At 33.7% G+C, this 24,044-nt stretch overlaps 2 long non-coding RNA genes across 2 annotated transcripts in view; one reads left to right on the top strand and one right to left on the bottom strand.

The window, feature by feature from the left end:
• The window catches only part of LOC130671510 (uncharacterized), a 63,452-nt gene that overhangs the window by 6,052 nt on the left and 33,356 nt on the right, over positions 1-24,044 (bottom strand). The window lies entirely within an intron of this gene.
• On the top strand, positions 4,447-5,873 carry LOC130671509 (uncharacterized). Its single transcript, XR_008990528.1, has 4 exons — positions 4,447-4,683; positions 4,754-5,235; positions 5,298-5,439; positions 5,518-5,873. It is a non-coding gene; the product is annotated as an uncharacterized LOC130671509 (long non-coding RNA).

Below are 24,044 nucleotides of genomic sequence, written 5' to 3'. Positions count from 1 at the left end.
TTTAAACTATGAAAAGGCACGAATTTAAGTCAATACCTATCTAATGATACCAATTTCAATAGCATTAACTAATCTATCATATAGATATGGCGGGAACAAAATTTTCCTTATTCTTTTAATAATATAGATTATAATTATAATTGTTTTATTATTATTATAATATCATATTATTATTTTAATATATTATAAATTAATGGTTTATTAATCATTACGAGTATGATGATTATTATCATTATTATTATTATTATTATTATTATTATTGAAAAAAATGACTCCAAGTAAGACTCGAACCCGCGACCGTAGATTTCAAAGACTATTTGTACAATCATTATTATTATCCTTACTATAATAATAATAATAATAATAATAATAACAATTATTATTATTATTATTATCCTTACTATAATAATAATAATAATAATAATAATTGCCCACGGTGCATGTTGTGCGGCCAGCGGGGGTTCATTTACCCCGTGGCGCATCGTGGGCAAAGTAGGCCGGCCTTCCATCTGCTGGCCTACGAAGCGTACAACAACCTTTGCATTGGGTTAACTCCCCAATGTAAAGTAAACTGAGTTCAAGATAATCCTGAACACAGAAGTGCTTCCCACAACCAGCCCTTCTCGGATGAGGGCTACCCACTAGCTGGGCGGAGCACCGAGATTCCGAATGATGAAGACCCTGGCGAACAACGGACTGCATTTAGGTGGACGGAGGAATTACGAGTCGATCTCCTGATGTGCTATAATAACAGTGAACCGGAGCGGAGAGGTTACATGGCTAGGATGCATGCTCTCTGGAGCGATATGCACCCTAACCATAGCCATTTTTCACAACAACATCTGCGTGATTATGCCTCTCATCTCCGGCGAACACGACGATCACTGTTATCTAACAGACGAGTATCTCATCGTCTGTCTTTTCCAGCACAGCTACATCAGGAGAGACGCCGTTCTTCCGAAGACACCGACAATGATTTTGACACACGGCAAGTATGTATCTCTAAAAAGATACACTACCCAAAACATCTACTTGACACGGAAAACCACGAGCTATCGACTCGGATTCAAGAGGATTCTACTCTACTCACCATCAATCAAGCTGTCTATGATGTTGCTTCCTCACTCTTACCTCCGGCAAGAAATAATACTTCTTCTCCTGAGGCTAAGATGAGAGGTCGCATTGGGCAGCTTTCACTGAAGATTGATGATCTCCGGAAACATGTCTCCCGCATTCAGTGTGTGATTGAGTACGTAAATGCTCGTAAAGCGTTTACGCCTAAAGTCCGCCGTATTGCGGCGGGACTACGATATCAACATCACACACTGAATAAGGAGAATCTTCTTAACATCAAAGAAGGTTCCCTTAACAGGTTGCGGGCTCTGGTGACTGCTAAAAAGTCACTAGAGAAAAAGCTGAAGCGGCTTACCGATAACTCTTTGTTTCGGTTGAGTCCTTCACGCTTTCTGACACCTAAGACATCTGTTTCTGGCGATCCCCCATCTATCGAGCGAGTAGAAGCTTTCTGGTCCGAGTTGTATGGTGATCAACCGAACGTGAATCGTGACACTCCAGCTCTCAACGACTTCGAGGCATTTTGTCGCCACCACCGAAACGACAATGCTGATGAAGAGAGCCCTGAAGTCAGCGTGGAAGAGGTTTGTTTGGCTCTGAATAATGGTAAGAACTGGGCTGCTCCGGGTCCGGATGGCATCAACTTATTCTGGTGGAAGAAACTTACTTCTACCCATAATCATCTGGCCCGGATTTTTACAGCGTTTATCAGAGGCAACGAACCTATTCCGTGCTGGCTTGTAGAAGGGCGAACCGTGCTCATCCCTAAGAAAGGTGACTTGTCCGACCCGAAGAACTACAGGCCTATCACCTGTTTGAATGCAGTTTATAAGATTTTCACAAAAATCTTGAATAATCGCATTCTACAGGAGATAGATCCTGTATGGCAGCAGATATGCGAACAACGTGGCAGCAAAAGAGGCCTGTCAGGTTGCAAAGAGAATCTGTTAGTAGATCGTTGTGTCATTCAAGACGCGGTCTACTATCAGCGCAACCTGTCAATGGCCTGGATTGACTACCGTAAGGCATTCGACTCAACATCTCATGAGCTCATTCTCTTTTTGCTCAAATGCCTTGGGGTCAATCACGATACAGTGGGATGCATACAGCGTACGATGCAACTTTGGCGAACACGGTTCCACATTTCATGTGGCATCGACAAACGTGTGACCGAAGTTGTACAGTACAAGCGAGGTGTCTTCCAGGGAGATTCCCTGAGCCCGCTGCTGTTTTGCATCTCACTGCTGCCGATATCTGTTGCGCTACGCCGTACCCGTGGATACTCAGTGGGCCCACCAACTGATCGGAAATATTCGATCACCCACTTACTCTACATGGATGATCTGAAGGTATATGCTCCTGATGAGGAACACTTTCAGACAGCCTTGAATATCGTAAAGGAGTATACATGGGATGTCGGCATGGCTTTTGGGTTGGAAAAGTGCGTGGTCGTTAATCTGGTGAAGGGTAGGTGCTCTGATTTGCGCGAAGATATCGAGTTAGTAGATGGGAGCGTCATTGACCATCTTGACGCCGGAGAGTCGTACAAATATCTAGGGATTGACGGGAGTCCTATGCAGGACGTCTCGAAAATCAAAACGACTCTCTGCAGCGAGTATGGGCGGAGGCTCCGGAAAATCTGGTCATCAGAACTTTCCGGGAAAAACAAAGTCTCTGCAACTAACATGCTTGCTGTCCCAGTACTACTCTACTCGTTCGGTGTCCTTAAATGGACCCGAAAAGAGCTTAGGGATCTCGATATCAAGACACGCAAAGTCATGAATATCAATCGGAGCATGCACCCTAAATCCTCAGTCACCAGATTATACCTTTCCCGGCACATCGGAGGGAGAGGTCTACAGAGCTTGGAGTGTCTACACGATCGTTTGGTTTTGGGTTTAACATACGAAGTTGTCAATTTCACTGCAGATGAGGACGACTTCCTTATGCAGATTGTTCATAGTCATGAGAATCTGCAGAAGGGAGCGTTCTTATATAAGGCAGCAAAGTACGCGGCAAAATCCCTCGGTCTCGGAAGAGTAAACCCTCTTATTGAACTCCCTAAGGAGGAATTTAAGAGTGTCGTCAGGAATGCTGAGCAGCAAAAACTGCTCAGTACACACATGGACGAGTCCATGCACAGCGTGTTCTTCAAACACGTGCGTGACCATGGCTTGTCCACCCAGCTGACGTTTTCCTTCCTTAAGTCAGCATAATTATTTGTAAGTTTAACAAATATTTGGGCACATATGTATTTTATTTATTATAAATTTAGCTATTTTAGGAATTTCCGAGCGAAACTTTATCTGTATTTATCTAATTTAGTTAATTTTATGAAAGCTTAAGACGGTAAAATTCTTCAGAATTATGAAAAAAAATAAATAAATAAAAAAATTGAATAACTTTTTTTTCAAAACTGTATAAATTGAATTTAAACTATTGCAAAAAATAAAGAGAACATCATTTAGATTAATATTTCAATAGTAAATATTTATTATTTATCATTAAATTAAGAAAACTTGATGATTTACAGAAGAAGGCAAAATTTTTTTTTTCATAAATATCGAATTCTTTTAATTTTATAGTATTTAATAAAATAATTTTTCTTATAGCTTAGTCTTGAGTATATATAGTATTGAATAGCATGAAGTAACAGATTAAATATTTAGTTCCGAATGCGTGTGGTGGCCGAGCGGGCTAAAGTACATGACTTTAAGCTGCTCTCAATCGAAGGGTCGGCAGTTCGAGTCCCATCATACGTTAAAAAAAAAAAAAATTCCTTCTTTACCGAGGGTAAAAAAATAGCATTTAATCCTCCAGAGGAATTACATGAAGTTGTACAAAGGGATAATAAATAATTTTTTTAAACAAGAAAAATTATTTATCGAAAAACCAAGATTAGGATTATTGTTGCTATTATAATATTATTATTAATTTTATTATTATTATCTTTGAATCAATAAATATAGGATCTCAATATTGCCCCTAAATCTCGATGAAAACTAAGCAGATCCAGGATTAAATGATTAAGAAATCACAGTAATATTACTGTCAACTCATAGCGATATTATTGTGATTTCACGAAGAATCTATAGTAAGACTGCTGTGAAATCACTATATGATGACGGTATTATTACCGAGAAAGCATGACTGAAACACTGCAGATCCAGGATAAACTGATAGTGAAATCACTGTAAATACACAGTAATACCACTGTCAACTTACAGCTATACTACTGTAAATTAACTGTAATGCTATTGTGATTCTACTATGAATCGATGTTGAAATCATCATAAAATTACCATCGGATGGTAATAAAATCACAGGAAGCAAATGGCAAAAAATCACAGTGATTTCACTGTCATTTCACCATGGGTTCACTATCGTGCCACTATGATCTCACTGAAATTTCACCATGATTTCGAAGTAATTCTGAATCCGCGAGGGACAGAACTCGAATTTCGACTCGGGTGGCTTTTTAATCGAATGCCACAAGTTAACCAGAACCTCCGAATGATAACTTGTGACTTTCAATTGGAGTTGTTGTCTTCATTACAATTAATCATGCCATGGGTTCGTCATTATGGTTCTTGGTTTCATGTTGCTCGGGTTAGTATTCATTAAATAATTTTTAACGTCATACAATATATTTTATTATCAATAAAATATTTGTTTACAGGCTATTACTCGAGCATGGAGAACCTTAAGACTTCCAAGTCGACGTGACCCACAGAGTCATGTATTGAATCTATCATGGGCATTACCGTTAGTAAGTTCTAATCACTTACAGGAAGCTACCGCTATTATTTTTAATTTGTTGCAAACTCTTGACGCTAACAACAACATTGAATTATTTCGGCAATACTTCCCTTATTAAAAGAAACGATTTAAAACGATTAGAAAAAAAAAAAATTTTCAATACTTTTTAATGCTTTTGAATACGTTGAATACTTTTGAATCGCCCTTCTTATGGGCATTTAACATTGCAAATCGTTTTGAATCGTTTCTTATAATCAGGGTTGCAAAATTTTATCGTACCACTTGCACCAGTTTTATCAACTTGGGATAGACCGTGGCGGATTAACAATATAGCTGAAAATTTTAACCAGAATCTTGTTACGAGGTTGGGTGGATAACATCCTCCACTCTTTCAATTTTCAAGTAAGTATACAATTTTTTCTTTTGTCAAATAATAAAAATAATAATTATGTGAATATTTTCAGCACAATTGAATAAAGTGATTGAAGACGGTGAAGTGGCTTGGTTACGATTAGAAAATGGATTGAATAGGAGACCTAGACTGTCAAGACAACAACTATCCAACGATTATCTTGTCGGACTACACAACGGTTTACAAGCAGGACAGTAAGTGAACATTAAAAAGAAATCTTTAATATTTAACATAATTTATATTTTTATCCATTTTTTTTTACTATTTTAAAGGCATCCTGTACGTGATTTTATGGAGGCTGCTGTCGTTCGAAACCAACATGTTCAGTTACAACTAGACTTGGCGGTCTCAAGACCTCAAAGTATCAAAATTAATACACTTGAAAAATAAAATTATTACCCAAGTAACACATCCTTGAGCAAGATTCTGGTGCCAGTGCCTTTAGCAAAACCCCTAGTCACTAGTGTCCTTTTCTACGTATGGGACTTGCGCAAGATCATGTAGCAAGAAATCGTCATCAAGACTTGTGCGTAACTTGCTCAAGGCATTGTACACAAGAATATTGAAGATATCTTAGATGCGGTGCAGTTTAAAAGTTTCTGAGGCATTACTTGCACCAGTAACTTATGGCAGGTACTCACGCATGGCTTGCTCAAGATCTGCTCAAGGCTCAAGGTCAATTTTGAGCCTTGAGCAGATCTTAAGCAAGCCATGCGCAACTATTTTTAACTATAGTCTTCCTCCAGAATTGAGTTATAATCTGGCACGAATTTCTTGTGTAAGGCTTGCACTAGACTTACTATTGAAATCTTGCCACAAGTATCTGCAGCAAGACACATAGGTAGGAAAAGACACTAACGTCTATCGAACTTGAGACCAGGCTTGCTCAAACCTTGAACAAGATTGTTATATGGGTAAGATCAACAATTTGTTAAAATAATAGTCATTAACGGAAAAATTTGTTTACTCGTTGAAGCATTAAAAGTATAAGCTTTATTAATTTATAGTCTATTTTATATATTTTACCTTTGAAAGTATATTAAAACTAACTGTTTGTTTCGTTTATGTTTATAGTTGAACATGATGACCTCACTCAGCCAGAATATGTTAGCGTTGAACAATTGATCACAGCCATACAAACTACTGCTCCAAATGCTGCTGCTACTGAAGTCGTAGAAATTTTAGATTTAGACGATGGTAAAATAATATTATTGAACGATTTTGAAAGACAATTCAAAATTTTCGGATTTTTCTTTTTTCAACAAATTATTGACAAAAAAAAAAAAACTGTAAATATTTGCATGTAGAAAATTAGAAAAACTATCGGTGCATTTTGTTAAAGTATTTTTATTTTCTAATTTATATTTAAAATAAAAAATTCAAAAATTATTAGATGTCAGTTAACTCTTCAGTATCATTATTATTGAACTTTAATAAATTTATAATTAAATATATTTATAAGGCTCAATTGATGAAACTTTACGTCATTATTATAAAAAAAAAAAAATAAAAATTAAACCGATAAACTTCCATCGCAGTATTAACATAAGTACCTTAAATATTGTAAACCATAGATATAAGAATTGACGTAATTTTATAACATTTCTTTTGAGTGACCAGTAGTAAATAAGTAATCTACCGTAAAATCAATTTCAACCCATATAAAGACATATATAAAGACATATATATATATATATATATATATATATATTTACCAATAAAAATGCCACCTGTACGTAGCACACGTAGAGCAAGTCATCGTAATGATCCCATAGTCGCCCCACCCGTTAGAGTCACGCGTCGTCATAATCGTAATAATGATAATGATAGAGCTGAAGTACCAGATAATCAATTAAATAACGATCCGGTAATTATTCCTCCACCTCCTGCGCCAGCTGCTATATCAATTAAATCGACTAGTTCTGACGCGGGTTCGTCTAACTGTAATATCCTATTGAATGCCTCAGATATTGAAATCACCGCTAATCCATCATCGTATATGAATCTGAAACTAGCTGTCGATCTTGTCCCGCGGTTTGACGGTAAATCTAGTACATTGTCTAAATTTATTAAGCAGAGTAAACTTGCAGATTCTCTAATCCACCCCCGCGATTAAATTAATTTACTCGCGTTAATCCGGAATAAAATTGAGGGTCAAGCAGACCAGTTGATTGCGAATCGGAACGACCCCGAAAATCTTGACGAACTGATTAGCCTCTTAAAAAACTCTTTCCTAGGACATTTGACGTAGAACATATACATGACGAACTAAAGGGTTTAAAACAAAGAGACAATGAGACTATCGAGTCCTACGGAGCTCGAGTCAGTGAGATCCTGGGCCGTGGTATGGAAGCCATAAAAAGAAAAATATAAAACTTCGGAAGCCGTCGGTGTTAGGGTTCTATTAAATCATGCCGCTATTACGGGATTCACGCGCGGACTTCAGAGTTCACTTTTAAGTTCGCTTATCACTCAAGATGATCCGGACTCGTTAGCTAAGGCAATTAATATTGCGTCACTTCTTGAACGAGAAACGGAAAATCGGAAATCCTTCTTCAGTTCGAATCAACATCAACACCCACCTTATATTAGAGCTCATAACCGGGGATCTAGAGTCAACGCTATTACCGGGAACAGAATAATAAAATGCTTTCATTGCGATCAGCCGGGTCACATGAAAATAAACTGCCCCGAGTGGAAGCAGCAAAAGCAGCGTGAACCGTGAGACCAGGTATACTGTGACTTTTGCTCTAGACGCGGTCATATGGAAGACAATTGTTTTAAGAAAGATCCGAGTAAACGCAAAACCAGTAAATACTATAGACCTAACGCTGAACAAAATAATTTAAACGCGAACAACGTTCTGCGGACGAACGCAACTCGGAACGGTGAAGTAATCCTGCGTTCACAATCCACTGAATTAACTACCAACTAAAAACAGACCAAGCTGCAAAATTACCAGTAATCACTCTGAATAATAATCATCTCTTAAATAATCAAGCCTGTTTTCTTATTGACACGGGAGCCCAATTAAATTTAATTAAAGCAAATGCCATCAGCTCGGATATGCACATTAATTCCAATATAATTTATAATCTCACCGGGATCGAGTCCGGAACGATACGTACCGTCGGCGAAACAGAACTCATTGTACGTGAGATACCGATCAAATTCCAGGTGGTTCAGAGCACGTTCCCGATCGAACAATCCGGCATACTCGGTACTCCATCCCTACAAAAACAAGAGGCTCCATTAAATTTTAAAAACGATTTATCGCGAAATTTAATACTAGGTAACAAACAGATAGACTTCTACGGACATACATCACATTATTTACCTCCTAGAACAAAAAAATTAATAACTATTAAAATCAAAAATGACAGGAAAGAATCTGGTTATATCGGAAAAATAAATGCTGGACCTGGAGTTCATATAGGTGAAGTTCTGGCTACACCAAAAGACGGATACGTCAAAATTTTTGCGATCAATACCTTGACCAGCGCAGTCAATCTAACAATTCCGTCGGTAGAAATCGAAGATTTTGAAGCGTTGCCCCCATCCCCTCGAACGACGCGTACGGGATCTCCCAAGAACGTAACTGATCAAGCAGCTGCTCAACGATTCGCCTTGCTAACAGAATCTCTTAACTTCAACAATCTAAACGAAATAGAAAAAATAAGTATTTTAGAAATAGTTAAACAATTTTCATATCTATTTCACCTTCCTGGCGACAAACTCCAAGCTACAGACGTGACGAAACATAAAATTATTACGACGGACGAAATTCCAATAAATACAAAACAATATCGGAACCCTCAGGTACTTAAAAATGAGGTACAGAAACAAGTAAACGAGCTCCTCTCGTCTAATATAATTCCAAACTCAGACTCCTCCTACAACTCACCGGTTTGGATTGTTCCTAAAAAAACCCAATCTATCAGGTAATCCGCAGTGGCGCATGGTAATTGACTACCGCGGGTTAAATGATAAAACGGTCAGTGACGCGTACCCACTTCCAAATATAACCGACATCCTCGACCAGTTGGGTGGCGCGAAGTATTTTACCATCCTCGATCTTGCTTCAGGGTTTCACCAGATACTGATGGACCCCGAGTCACGGCATAAAACAGCATTTTCTACCCCATACGGTCATTATGAATTCAATCGCATGCCATTCGGGCTGAAGAACGCGCCCGCGGCATTCCAACGGCTTATGGACCGTGTACTCACCGGGCTCCAAGGACTCGAAATGTTCGCATACATGGACGACATTGTCGTATATTCTATTTCTCTGGAGGAGCATTCTCGGAAACTAAAAAAATTGCTAGCTCGTCTACAGAATGCTGGTCTCGCTCTATCACCAGAAAAATGTCACTTTCTTCAAAAGAAAATAGTATATCTGGGCCATCTTATCACACATGAAGGAGTCAATCCTAATCCGCAAAAAATTCGTGCAGTTAAAGACTTTCGTGTCCCTAAAAACAGAAAAAATATTAAATCATTTTTAGGATTAGTGGGTTATTATAGAGGATTCATAAAAGACTTCGCGAAAGTAGCGAAACCATTAACTCACCTGTTAAAGAAAGACATAAAATTCGACTAGGGCGATGCCCAGGAAAAATCGTTCGAGACTCTCAGAGACACAATTTGTCAAAATCGGAAATTAATTATTCGACTACCGAGAAAGAACTTCTCGCGATAATTTACGCCGTTCGACACTTCCGACCGTATCTTTATGGACGTCGATTTACTTTAGTAACCGATCACCGACCACTCCTATGGCTCCACAATACTAAAGACCCCGTTTCCAAATTGCTAAGATGGAGAATTAAATTAAATGAATATGATTTCGAAATAGTTTTCAAACCAGGTAAAATTAATTCAAACGCTGACTCTCTTTCACGTAATCCAGTTGACAGCATAACAGACGAAACTTTAAAAGCACAAACTAATTCAGAGAAAATTCTTAAAATCAGCTCTACAGGTCTGGAATCGGTACTCGACTGCGCAGACAAGATACCAGTTGTAGATCTCGCCACGAGCGAAAATATCGAGACAGGAAAAAATTCATTTTTAGCAGAAGCATTTGTTGGTTCAATTTTTCTCGCGGAGAAACCCCTTTTGACTGATGTAGACGTAGAGATAACAAGTAAAAACAGTTTAAGTGTCACTCCAACGTGTTCAAGTTCAAGTAAAAGGGTCCAGCACAAATATACGGAAACTCGATACAGCTGAGGTCGTAACAGCGGAATGTGGTGCGGACCAGGTTCATGTAATAAGGCTCTCCACGTTCGTTCGGAACCTCAGCTCTTAGAAGACTGTAACAGCGAGCTCTCGTGGGAGTTAAGTTTAAGTAAAGATGGTTGACATACATATCCGGAACCTCGATACAGCAGAGATTGTAACAGCGGAATGTGGTGTGAACCAGGTTCATATGATAAGACCTTGCACGTACATCCGGAACCTCAGGCCACAGAAGTCTGTAACAGCGGAGTACGGTGGTGCGAGGCAAGTGATAAGAGCACGCTGGAGGTTTGCCAGGCAATGTATAGAAAAAGAAAACTAGATGATGTAATTGATGACAGTACAACCCATAAACAGACGAAAAACACTTACCTGGAGATTCGAAAGATCTTAGCCATAGTCCCATTACGATTTTCCTATACTAAAGACAGCTTAATTTTGCGTAAAGATAACATCATCAAATTTATATCAGCAGACTGTACACATATACCTAAATCGAGTAGAGAGTTACTCCAGCAAGGCGTATTTACTGTGGAAGGACTACTCCAGCACCCGAAAAACGTGAGAGAAGCTCTCGCCACTCGCTGGAATGTAAATTACATTTTTCATTTAATAATTAAAAACACTAGAAACGAGCGCGCGGATATCGGTAACGTAGAAAGTAGTATCGCAGCCTTAAAACATCTAATGGAGCATGTAAACGTGAAAACCGCAAGTCTTTCTGAAGCACAAAATGAACACTCTCAGCCCTTCTGGAAATTGTTAGAACAAAACCTAAAAGATAAATTCGCGAATGAAAACTATAATTTCACGATTTGCACGGGCAAAATCAGATTCCCGCCGGTAAACGAGCAAAAGAATATTGTTAAAGAATATCATAATTCGGTAATCGGAGGACATTTTGGAGTCAGGAAATTATACAATCGCGTTCGGGAAGACTTCTACTGGAAAAATATGAAGAACGATATAGAAAATTCGTTCGAACTTGTAATAGTTGCCAGTCGAACAAGCTGGTGCGCGTAAAGACTAAACAGCCAATGAGGATAACCGATACCCCGGAGGAAGCGTTCGATAAAATACAAATGGATAGAGTGGGTCCCCTACCTGTAACCCTTGACGGAAACCGCTATTTATTAACTATCCAGGACAACCTGACGAAGTACTCTGACGCAATCCCCATCCCGAGAATGGACTCAGTTACGGTCGCTACCACCTTTGCGAAATATTTTATTGCCCGGTTCGGATGCCCAAAAGCCATTCACACTGATCAAGGTAGTAATTTTGCCAGTCAGATGATGAAGACCTTCAGCCAAATCTTTAGAATCAATCAAATTAAGTCCACGGCGTTCCACCCGCAATTACTGGGGTCTCTCGAGCGAGCCCACCACGTATTCATCCAATATCTGAAACACTATTGTAAAGATGAAGATTGGGATCAATGGATAGTGTTTGGTATGATTTCATACAATACCTCAGTTCACGAATCTACCGGTTTTACACCTCATGAATTAATATTCGGGAAAAAAGCACGTATTCCTTCAGAATTTGCCAAAAAAAAAAATCCCAAAAACATATATACAGTACTTTGACGACCTTTTTGATAAGATTACCATTACGCAGGCCACTGCCGCAGAAAACCTTCAAGCCGTTAAAAATCGTTCCAAGGCCTATTACGACAGAAACCAAAATCCTAAAAATTTCAAGGTCAATGATCTCGTATATTTACTAAAAAAGCCGAGACTGTCGAAGTTCGATCGGCAATGGGACGGTCCCTATGAAATAATTGAAGTATTTGATGACTTAAATGTAATGATAGCTCTAAACAATAATAGAACGAAAATAGTATATACCAACAAATTAAAACTTGCCCATATCCGCCTCGAGGATAACCCAAATAGTTCAGATGAGAGCAATGACGAAGCGTAAAATAAAATAAATTATAATTCGCGTAGATTGGGAATAAATTGTTTTGAGTGCCTGATTGATATCATTTGTACCTGTGTGTGCGAAAGTAGTTATACTCAATTCATCATACTGTTACGTCCCAGCCTGCTCGTCAGATGTCTCTGATTATTTTCGAATACTAATTACTCAGAGACCGATCTGAGACCTAACTAATTGATTAAGATGTATATTGATAATTTAGCAAGTTGCATAATTAATAAGTTACTCTATAATGTAGAATAATAATATAATGTAATAGTATAGTATAATTGTTGCGTAATCACAACTACATTCAAATTTGAATGTAGTTGAACTTCCGGCAAATAGAGGCAGCACCTACTGGGGCCTAGTGTCTATCTATTCAAATTTGACTTGCGCTGTGCGACGCAATTATATCTTAGTTCTCAGTACGTCCAATTTAAATCGACCGCTCAACTACGCCAGCGCTAAAACATCAACCAGGACGTAACAATACACGGGATAAAATGCAATCTTGATGTGACCTAAAATAAAATAAATTTAAGTTAAACTTAAGTAAAGTAGAAAATTAATAAAAATCGATACCTTAAAATTAAAATAAGTTACCTGTTTCAATAAATGTAAACAAATGTTTAGGATATGGTATTTAGACAACAACATTGTAATTAAAAACAAATTAATTGTACTAACCTTATCTTTAGAACATGAAACGTAATGTTATGATATACATTTAATCTTCATTTGTAATTTTTGAGTAGGTGTGCCTGAATGATCAATTATAATGTTAAGTATGTTTTGATCTCGCGGAAGTATAAAGCTGTTACTGTAGGTAACACCTTTAAAATAAGCGGGGAGGTATGATGTCCCATTGCGATCCACCTGCCTGATCGAAATGACCCCTCGTGGCATTAAAATATAAACCCTTACGCGGGCTATTCAAATATCATTATACTTATATTTGTTAAATAAATCGTGGGAAAATCTTGGGTTTTTCGGGACTTGAAAATAATGAAATAATAAAATAAAAATAAAACATCTGGTCACTCGAGGCTCATCTAAATAAAGTTATAAATATAAAAATTATGAAAGAAACCTATGTCTGAAACCTTGTTCGCTAGAATTAAGAGAAATTTGTGTTGACATTTGTTAGTTATTTATAAAAAATTCTGTATTTCGTATTTAAGTATTTTTAAGAGACTCAAGCACCCCATCATAAATCTTAGCGAGGAAATTCCTTGAAACCATTTAGATAAAAAAATACGATAAGGATCGAGATTAAGCCGACAAGAGACCGCAATAAAACTCGAGCGGTCCAAGCATCGGGTAACGCAGCAGCTTTTGAGAAGGTCGACCAAGCGGCGGAACGCAAGATTCAACTTCGAGGGGTGGAGATACTCTGTGACGTCATGAGGCCCCGACTACGTCCCCGCAGCAGCCAATAAGAAAACTTGCCCCGTCATAGTCTCCAAGGCTGAAGCCCCTTCAGACTTAGAGTAATTTTTAAGATGAATTTTTGTAAACTAGAATAAGCCAGAAGCTCGAGCGCGAATGTCGCATCCTGTAGTAAGGTAAAATATATCGTCCACTTGAATTGTTCAACTAAATAATGTAAACTTTATTTTCCATCGAAAAATTCTTCCCCAGTTTACAATCGATATACCAAAGCTGAGTATTTAAATACTCCCGGGCGAAGTATCCCAATATAAATAAATTAAATTGTAGTGAATTAACTAATCGACCTCCCGACAGGTGGAGGTCACAACACACAACTGACCATTATCCATCTATATTCACCTGACAGTACTAATAGTACAACCGTCAGAGTTTTTAACAAATGACTGCAGTACAATGAAACAAATAACGGTCGATAAAATAACCATGTTGCGTTTGGTTAATCTGTTTTTTTTCTTCTTTCATTAAGTGAAGCGACGTTAGTTTTTTGTGATAATTTTGTGTCAATATGAATAATGAAAATTGTAATTTAATTGGAATGCAATTTAATTCAAATGATGAGTTTGAAAAATTTATATCGGAATATCAAAGAAGAAATAAATGTGTTTTATCTTAAATTGATTCACGTTTTTTATTAGAAAATAGTTATAAAATAAAGCCAAATATGAAATTAAAATATAAATTGATACATTTAGTTTGTAAACATGGAAAACATTATTATAAATCACAAAGTCGAGGGCTTCGTAATGTCAAGTACGTATAATTTGTTGAATATACCCCGTATGATTGTATCGTAATTCATAATATTCTTTATATTGATTTAGGACATACAAACTGGGTTGTCCAATGTTTATTCGAGTTGTAGTCTCAGAGGATAGACAATTTTTGATAATAAAAAGTGCAAACGAGTTACACCAATACCATGAAGACTCAGATGTACGTATATATATTGTGTAAAAAAGAAATAAAATAGGTTAGTAATGTATATGTATATATTTCGTAAGAATTATTCGATTTATATCCTGAACAACGGAGAGTAGATCCAGATTACAAAAAACATATTGCCGGTATTTTAGCTGTAAAAGCGGATAAAAAATTATTACAAGAAAAAATTAAAAATGATACGGGTAAAACCGTTTCCATTAAAGATTCACATAATATTAATCAACAATTTAACAAAAATGAAAATGACAATAATCTTAAACTTGCTCATGATTTTTTAAAAAGCCAAGGTAATTTATCGATAAATTCCATTGTATATAATTATTAATTATTAAATAATGTTATTGATATAATTTGGGCATCAGTACATATACTGGACGATGAAAATACGTGCGTAGGATTAAGTTTTTATACACCAGATATGATTGTAGCAATGGACACTTATCCTGAAATGATTTTTCTAGATGGTACATATAAATTATTAGACAACAATTCAACTGTTATGATTATGATGGTTATTGATTCGAATAAAATTAGTCGAGTTGTAAGTATTGGAATTCTTGCTAATGAAAAATATGAAACAGTTAAATGGTATTTATCGATGTTTGCAAGAGAAAATTCTTGTGTGATATCAAAAATTAAATGTTTTATGACTGACAAAGATTTAGTTGAAAGAAAGGTTATATCTGATATCTTTCCACATGTTCAAACATATTTATGTTTATTTCATACAGTAAAGACTTTTCATCGACAAATAACTACTAAAAAAATGAATATAAACGCAGCTGAGAAGGATGAAATTCTAAAAATTTTACAACGTTTGGCGTACAGTAATACATCCTTGGAATATGATCATATTTATAAAGAATTGAAAAAAAACGCACCAAAATCGGTATTGACATATTATGACTTAAATTGGCACAACATACGAGAACAGTGGACCGTACATAGTATGCTTAGTGATACGTTTGGTAATGACACGAATAATTATTTAGAATCATTAAATGGAAAATTAGAATTGATTATTGATAAACGACAGCCGCTAATGAGATTTCTTAAATCTTTTTTTGTTTGGAAAAGTGATTACGAAATTGAAACACGTCGTAAAATGGCAAAGAATTTCCTAAAGAAAGATGTAAATAATAGAGTAGATGCTTTTAAAAACGAAGATAAAAAATATTTAACAGAGAGGGCATTTGAATATGTAAAAAAAGAAATTGAATTATATGAATTAGTTAGTTTAGCATCAATTGAAATAAAAAAAGGCCGTTCGGCATCCGAAATGGAAGTTAGATTTTCCAATTGATCTATATAAAAAGTTTCATACATACTTATCTTGTGATACATGTTAGTGTATAGTCATGATCTGAAATTAGGCTCGTTTTCTGGGAGTGAGGGTAAAAAAAGACAACGACTATTTTCGATAGAGAACTTCAGATAGTTGATTTGACAAAGCATTATATAGGTAATGTACCAAACTAACCTTCACGTAAACTAAGTATAGAAAATTTAATTCGTATGAGATCATAATTGTAATCTTTATTACGATGGCAAGACCAGTTATAATTATAGGACGTCCAGGTACCCCTAGCGGTATTAAAAACATTCTGGATACACTCTGGAAATATTCTGGTAACACGATGCAACCATACGGACTCCAGAGTATTTCCAGAATGGTTTTGTGCCCTTTTCTGAGAGTGAACCCAGAGTATTTCCAGAGCGGATATGGAGTAAATTCAAAGTGTTTCCAGAAAGTATCCAGAGTGGATACATACTGACACCGTTATGCATCCACATTGAATACAAACTGATACCAAAGTGTTTCCAGAATGTTTCCAGAGTGGGATCAGAGTGAATACATACTCAAACCAGAAGGTATTCAGAGTAAATGAGTACTGAAAAAAAAAAAATTTACCGAAATATATTATTTTAAGAATATTCAAGAGCATTTATTGAATACAAAAATCAATTTTTTTCATTACCTGAAACGTATTTTATGTTTTTGGATTGTAAAAACAATTTTTTCAAGAAAACAAAAATATTTGACATTATTGTCACAATGTAATATAGCATCTACTATATGACCATCGAAACAGGCATTTGTCACTCTGTCAAATAACAGAGAAGTACCCGTGCTAGAATTATCTTTGAGTATAGAATATAAGAACTCTGAAACACCTATCTAACCAGGAACAGGACAATAATAGGTTAGGCGCGATCTAGTGGCGAGCACTGAACTACTTCCACTGCTGCTTAGCACCGGTGACTTTCTCCTCCTTCACAATATATCTTCTCCCAGCAAATTGTTCTCTTAAATCTTTCACATTAAAACCCGGGTCAAAGCTGTCAAAACTTCCATTAACTGTCGACATTTTTAAACACAAGACGATAAATAAATAGTAAACAAAACATAATCAATTCTGTAACTTAATATATTTTTTATAAATTTTGCCCATAAATGAAAATATTACAAGTCGATAATATAATCTAGTTTAGTCCTTGCAAATTTTCAGAACTAAAATTTTTTAAAGTTCAAGAATTAATCTAGTTTTGTCTGCCCGTAACGCAATTGTTTTTTAAAACAACAGATCAAAAACAGCTTAAAATTTTTATAAAACATCAAAAACAGATCAAATAATTAATTAATTAATAATTAATTTTTACTTATTGAAAGTTCACAGAAAAACCCTGATTATATCTAAACTGAAACCCCCGGATTTTTTTTTACTTCTTGGAGCTATTCTTGAAAGGGTTTAGAAAAGATCGCCGTTAGAAAAATTACAAAATTTCGATTTTTTACTTCTTTATTAACAATCTAAAGCATTGAAAAATAAAAAACGTGAATAAAGCGATCAAGAAAATTTATTTTTTTGATTATTTTGTTTTTTTATTGCTAAAAGCTATACAACAATAATTTTAAAAAAATTTTTACTTGCATTATTTAAATAATTGTTATAAATAAATTCATTGTTAATAAGATTTAATAAAATTTTTTTTTTGGGATAAAAATACATAATGAAAATAACAATTTTTTAGAAAACAATTGTTTCTTAAAAAATGATTTTTATTGCTAAAAAGCAAATTTGCTAATTAACAATTTTTTGTTATTTATTAAAAAGTATTCATAAAAATTACTTTTATTCCCAATTCATTAAGCAATTGAATTAGAGCTTCGGTGACAAGCTCAATTTGTCTAATGATTAATGGATAATAAAAAAGACTTGAAGTGTTGTAGTTGTGTCTTCAATAAGTTATTTTAATAACAATGAAGAAGAACAGAAAGGTAGCGACAAGTCCAAGTGTACAATAATTTAAAAAATTATATAAAAAATTAAAAAAAAATTTTTTCTACAAAAAAAAAAACGCATGGTTATTTTTAGTATTTGAAAAAAAATATTGCGTAAAAATTTATTTGTTTATAACAAATAGTTTGTTTAATAAACAAATAATAAATGAATGAAAAATTTTTTTTTCTAATATAACAGAACATGATAAATGATGATTTAAAAAAAATTATGGTTCCTTAATATCAATATTGAGTAAAAAAAAAATTGTTAATTAGCAAATGCGCTGTTTAGCAAAAAAAAATTTTTTTAAGAAACGATTTTTTTCTTAAAAATCCTTATTTTTATTAAGCGTTGTTTCCCAAAAAAAAATTTTATTAAATTTAATTAGCAATATATTTGTTTATAACAATTATTTTTTAACAATGCATTTATATTTAAACAATGCAAGTAAAAATTTTTTTCAAATTATTGTTATGTAGCTTTCAGCAATAAAAAAACAAAATAATCAAAAAAATAAAAAAAAATAAATTTTCTTGATTGCTTTATTTACGTTTTTTATTTTTCAATGGTTTAGATTGTTAATAAAATCGAAATTTTTTTATTTTTTTACCGGCGATCTCTTCTAAACCCTTTCAAGAATAGCTTCAAGAAGTAAAAAAAATCCGGGGTTTTTAGTTTAGAAATAATCAGGATTTTTATGTAAACTTTCAACAAGTAACAATTAACTAATTAACAAAAGCATAGTTAATTAAAAAATTGGGGTAAAAATTGTTTTTCTGAAGATTATTATTGATTTATGTGTTTAGAAAGTACCAAATTTTTTTTATTCCTTAGTATTTAAATTCCATGGACTCTGGGCCCATTTTGAAAACACTCTAATTTCATCCTGCACTCATTTTGAGCCCATTTTGAAAACACTTTGATTCCATTCTGGACTCACTTTGGGTCCATTCTGAAAACACTTTGATTTCATTCTGGATTCACGTTGGATCCATTCTGAAGACACTTTGATCTACTCTGGATCAATTCTGAAACCAGTTTGGTTTCACTCTGGAGAAAGGGCACAAAACCACTCTGGAAACATATTGGATTTATAATGTTTACATTCTGACTATGATCCCAGAGTGTTTCCAGAGTGGGTTGAAGGTCGCAAGGGACGATTGAAACATCATAAATAGCAAAAGAAATACTTTTAAATTATAAAATAGCTGCGAAATTTACAGGTTATTTTGTTCACAATAAAATACAACTGACAAAATTGTATTATAATGGGAAATGCATAAGTTATGTGGAATGACCACCATATTTTCAACATTTCTTTATTTCATTAGAATTTTCGAGGCTATTAAGTTATTGGAAGAAATGGTTAAAACTAAAGTTTAAGGACAAAAATTAAATCTTACTAAACAAGCTTTAAGATACTTTCTACTGAAATTGTCTATCAGTTTAGTTTTGATGTTATATGAACTTCAACAGTGAATAAAAACTGATTTTTTCGAAAAATCGTGAAAATTTCGAACAGCTATTACTTTGAAACTAATCGACCGATTCAGCTCATCTTCGAATTTGATCAAGATAATCGCTTATAGAATAAGTGTAGAAAATTTCATAAAAATCTGATAAGAACTGTCGGTGCTATCGTAATGACAAGTTTAGTAATAATCATTGGACGTACAGATACATTTGAAACATAATAGGTAATAAAAGAATTACTTTTAAAATATAAAATAACTGTGAAATTTACAGGTTATTTTGTGCACAATAAAATACAACTGATGAAGCCGGATTATAATGGGACAAGCATGAGTTATGTGGAATGAAAACCATATTTTCGACATTTTTTGATTCCATTAAAATTTTCAAGGCTATCAAATTATTGTTAGAAATGGTCAGAATATAAAGTTTAACGTCATAAATTAAAGCTTATTAGTCAAACTTTAAAATACTGTTTACAGGAATTTTATATGAATTTTAGTTTCAAAGTTATATGGACTTTAAAAGTGATTAAAAACGGATTTTTTCGAAAAATCGTTAAAATTTCAAACAGCCATAACTTCTAAACTAATCGACCGATTCAGTCCATCTTCGAACTTAACTGTGGTAATTACACATTAAATGAGTGTAGGAAATTTCATTAAGATCGGATAGGAATTGTAGACGCAATCGTGTCCTCAAAAGTCCGTTATATTACATAAATATATATATATATATATATATATATATATATATATATATTAGCCCAGTGAACACATGACCTTATTTTGACGTCATACGTAGGTCATAGAAATGTCACGACATCTGATGTAAATTCGATGTCAATCTGACGTTCTGCATGACTTTAATATGATGTAAAGCTTGTGACATCATATTGATGTACACATGACTCTTGTATGACGTCAGAGTTATGACTTATGTATTACGTACGTTTGACATAAAATCTACATCACATTATTACGTAGTAATAAAGTCATTATCGTATATCACAATGATGTAATTTTAAAATCATACATTTATGTCAGTAGCAAAGTCACGGTTATACGTAATATGGATGTCACTCTTAAATCATATCTTTACATCAGTGACAAGTCATCATTTTACGCAATGCTGATGTAATTTCCGAGTTATAGTTTTTTATCATCTATTTATTAAAACAAAACAATCATAGAATAAATTTTCAAAAATTTGTAAATGTGTAAAAATAACAACTAAACGTTGTAGATTTTTGGGTCCAAAGTAATCGATAAACTCGATAATAGATTATTCAGACGTTTTAGATTGAAACATTAGCATCATAAAAAAATTAATTTTATTTTTTTAAATGATATATCGAAATCATCATTTAGGATGACAAAGAAAATGTAACGACAGTTTGAACTCTTTTGATATTAAGATTATAAAGTTTAGTATCGCAATTTTTCAATCGATTAAATTTCATTCGATTTTGTGCAATTGTTTAATATTTCGAAAAATTTTATATAAGATTTTTTAATTTTCACATCACAACAAAAAATTAAAAAATTTGATAAAACTAAATGAAATTTTAAACAATTATCATCGAGGCCGAAAAATATTGTTTCTATAAATTTTCATATAAGTTCATAAAGTTTTTTTAAATTTTGTAAAAATCTTTCACGAAAACTAATGAACATTGTCTTTTCCGGCATTTCACTCTAAATACATCAATTAAGCACGAGATTTGAACTCCCGTGATGTGGACTAGTGAGCAACGTTCAAGACTACCAGCCAAGAGGAACCGTGTTCGAACCCAGCAGACGCCCAGGATTTTTATATTATTTAACGTTATCTAATCTTGTTCCTGAATTCACAATACATTCGCGCGGTAATAATCAGATCAAAAATTCGGTATTTCATTTTTTTTTTTTTTTTTTTCAAAAATATTTTTTCTGAATTGATAATTTTGACATCACCCATATGTCATATAGACGTCATAGAATGTCACACAGACATCACATTGACGTCAAGTATACGTCATTAGTTTTACATCATAATCTTACGTAAAAAAGTGGGAAATAATGAGTCACACCTGACTCATTCGTGACTTATATCTTACGTAAATGATGACTTAGCGTAAAGTCACTCTGACGTCAAATTTACGTAAATGTGTTTACTGGGAGGGTGGCTCAAAAAAACCGACTATTTTTTTTTTTCCATCTCGCATGAAAATTTGTTGGTTTACGATGTTTTAAGAAGCCTCTCCACAAATCAGCTCGATAAAAAATTTTTAAGAGGTCGCTCACGAATTTTGAAAATATCAAAACTGATCGAAATTCGGATTTTTATTTAAAATTTTTTTTTTTTCTCGTGGCAGCAATAGTTTATATTTTTAAAATCATGACTATGCTGAAAATTTCAGCCCAAAATTTTAATATTTAAACGGCGCTCAAGAATTTTGAATGTTTCCGAGTGCTGTCTTTTTGACGTTTTTGAGCGACTCTTAAATGTTAATAATAAAGCTTCTCGATTTTTTCACCATCAATTTGCATGACAATGAATGAAAATATGACCCGGGAAATAGAAATAATAAGTTATTTACATACTTTTTTATTTTTTAATCCAATTTGTAGGTTTTTTCGCTTATTCAAAACTTACCAAATTTTATTGTTTAAGACTGTCCTGTATATTTTTGGTTATGCAAAAGTTATATTTAAGTGGAATGACAATAATTGAGTTATAAAAACGAATTCAAACTATTAGTTACATATTATCAGTAAATATTCGAAATTCTTGAGCGCCGTTTAAATATTAAAATTTTGGGCTGAAATTTTCAGCATAGTCATGATTTTACAAATATAAACTATTGCTGCCACGAGAAAAAAAAAAAATTTTAAATAAAAATCCGAATTTCGATCATTTTTGATATTTTCAAAATTCGGGAGCGACCTCTTAAAAATTTTTTATCGAGCTGATTTGTGGAGAGGCTTCTTAAAACATCGTAAACCAACAAATTTTCATGCGAGATGGAAAAAAAAAAAATAGTCGGTTTTTTTGAGCCACCCTAATATATATATATATATATATATATATATATATATATTAGGGTGATCCAAAAAATAACAAACTTTTTTTTTTTCTTCCAAACAGGTTCAAAAGTTTCATTTAGATAAAAAAAGACGCCTGTGAAAATTAGAGCTCTTAATATTAACATTAAGAGGTTCCTCATCGCACTTTTCTATTTTCCATAAGAATAACATGGGAAAAATTTTTTTTACGTCTTCTGATTTTTATAAGTAGCTAACGATGCGTCATAGGAATAATTGGCAGGCATATTTTTGTAGGGAATTGAATGCTCTACAAAAAAAGATTCTTATCATTTTTTGAGAAATCTATTTGTTCAAAAGTTATTTGAGGTTGAAGACGAATTCATATTAAATTTTGAGATTTTCTACTTTTCCGGCGAAACTATCAGACTTATTACAAAATATCATCAGACCTTGTTTGTAGACAATTTTATTCCCTAAAAGTTATTTCGAATAAAGTTTTTTCGAATTCCGCATTGTTTTCTAGTTATTTTTATTTTAATGTCAAGCTCTTAAAATCGATCAGAAGACTATTTTTTTATGAGCATGACATTAAAATAAAAATAACTAGAAAACAATGCGGAATTCGAAAAAACTTTATTCGAAATAACTTTTAGGGAATAAAATTGTCTACAAAAAAGGTCTGATGATATATTGTAATAAGTCTGATAGTTTCGCCGGAAAAGTAGAAAATCTCAAAATTTAATATGAATTCGTCTTCAACCTCAAATAACTTTTGAACAAATAGATTTCTCAAAAAATAATAAGAATCTTTTTTTGTAGAGCATTCAATTCCCTACAAAAATATGCCTGCCAATTATTCTTATGACGCATCGTTAGCTACTTATAAAAATCAGAAGACGTAAAAAAAATTTTTCCCATGTTATTCTTATGGAAAATAGAAAAGTGCGATGAGGAACCTCTTAATGTTAATATTAAGAGCTCTAATTTTCACAGGCGTCTTTTTTTATCTAAATGAAACTTTTGAACCTGTTTGGAAGAAAAAAAAAAAATTTGTTATTTTTTGGATCACCCTAATATATATACATACATATATAAATTTTTTAACGAATGGTATTTTTGAACTCTACTCAACTAATGATGATAGTTTATGACGAAATTCCTTGAAAAATTGACCATGAGGACAAATACCCCGATGAAAAAAGATTTTGTCTAATCATATATGATCATGCATAATTATCTATATATGATCAGATCCAAAAATTGGCCAGGTCTGATCATACATAACTTGATCTGTTTATACATGATCATATATGATTATATATAATCATGCATGAACGAATATAGTCATTTTTAGAATCTCATTTAGAATATCTGTAAATTATTAATTAAGTAGTTTAATTAGGATTTATTGTCTTTATCAATATCAATGTCGGTTAAAATTAAATAAAA

The sequence above is a fragment of the Microplitis mediator genome, chromosome 7 (genome assembly GCF_029852145.1).
Source record: "Microplitis mediator isolate UGA2020A chromosome 7, iyMicMedi2.1, whole genome shotgun sequence".
Taxonomy (NCBI): Eukaryota; Metazoa; Arthropoda; class Insecta; order Hymenoptera; family Braconidae; genus Microplitis; species Microplitis mediator.
This window is presented reverse-complemented; position numbering and strand designations above follow the sequence as displayed.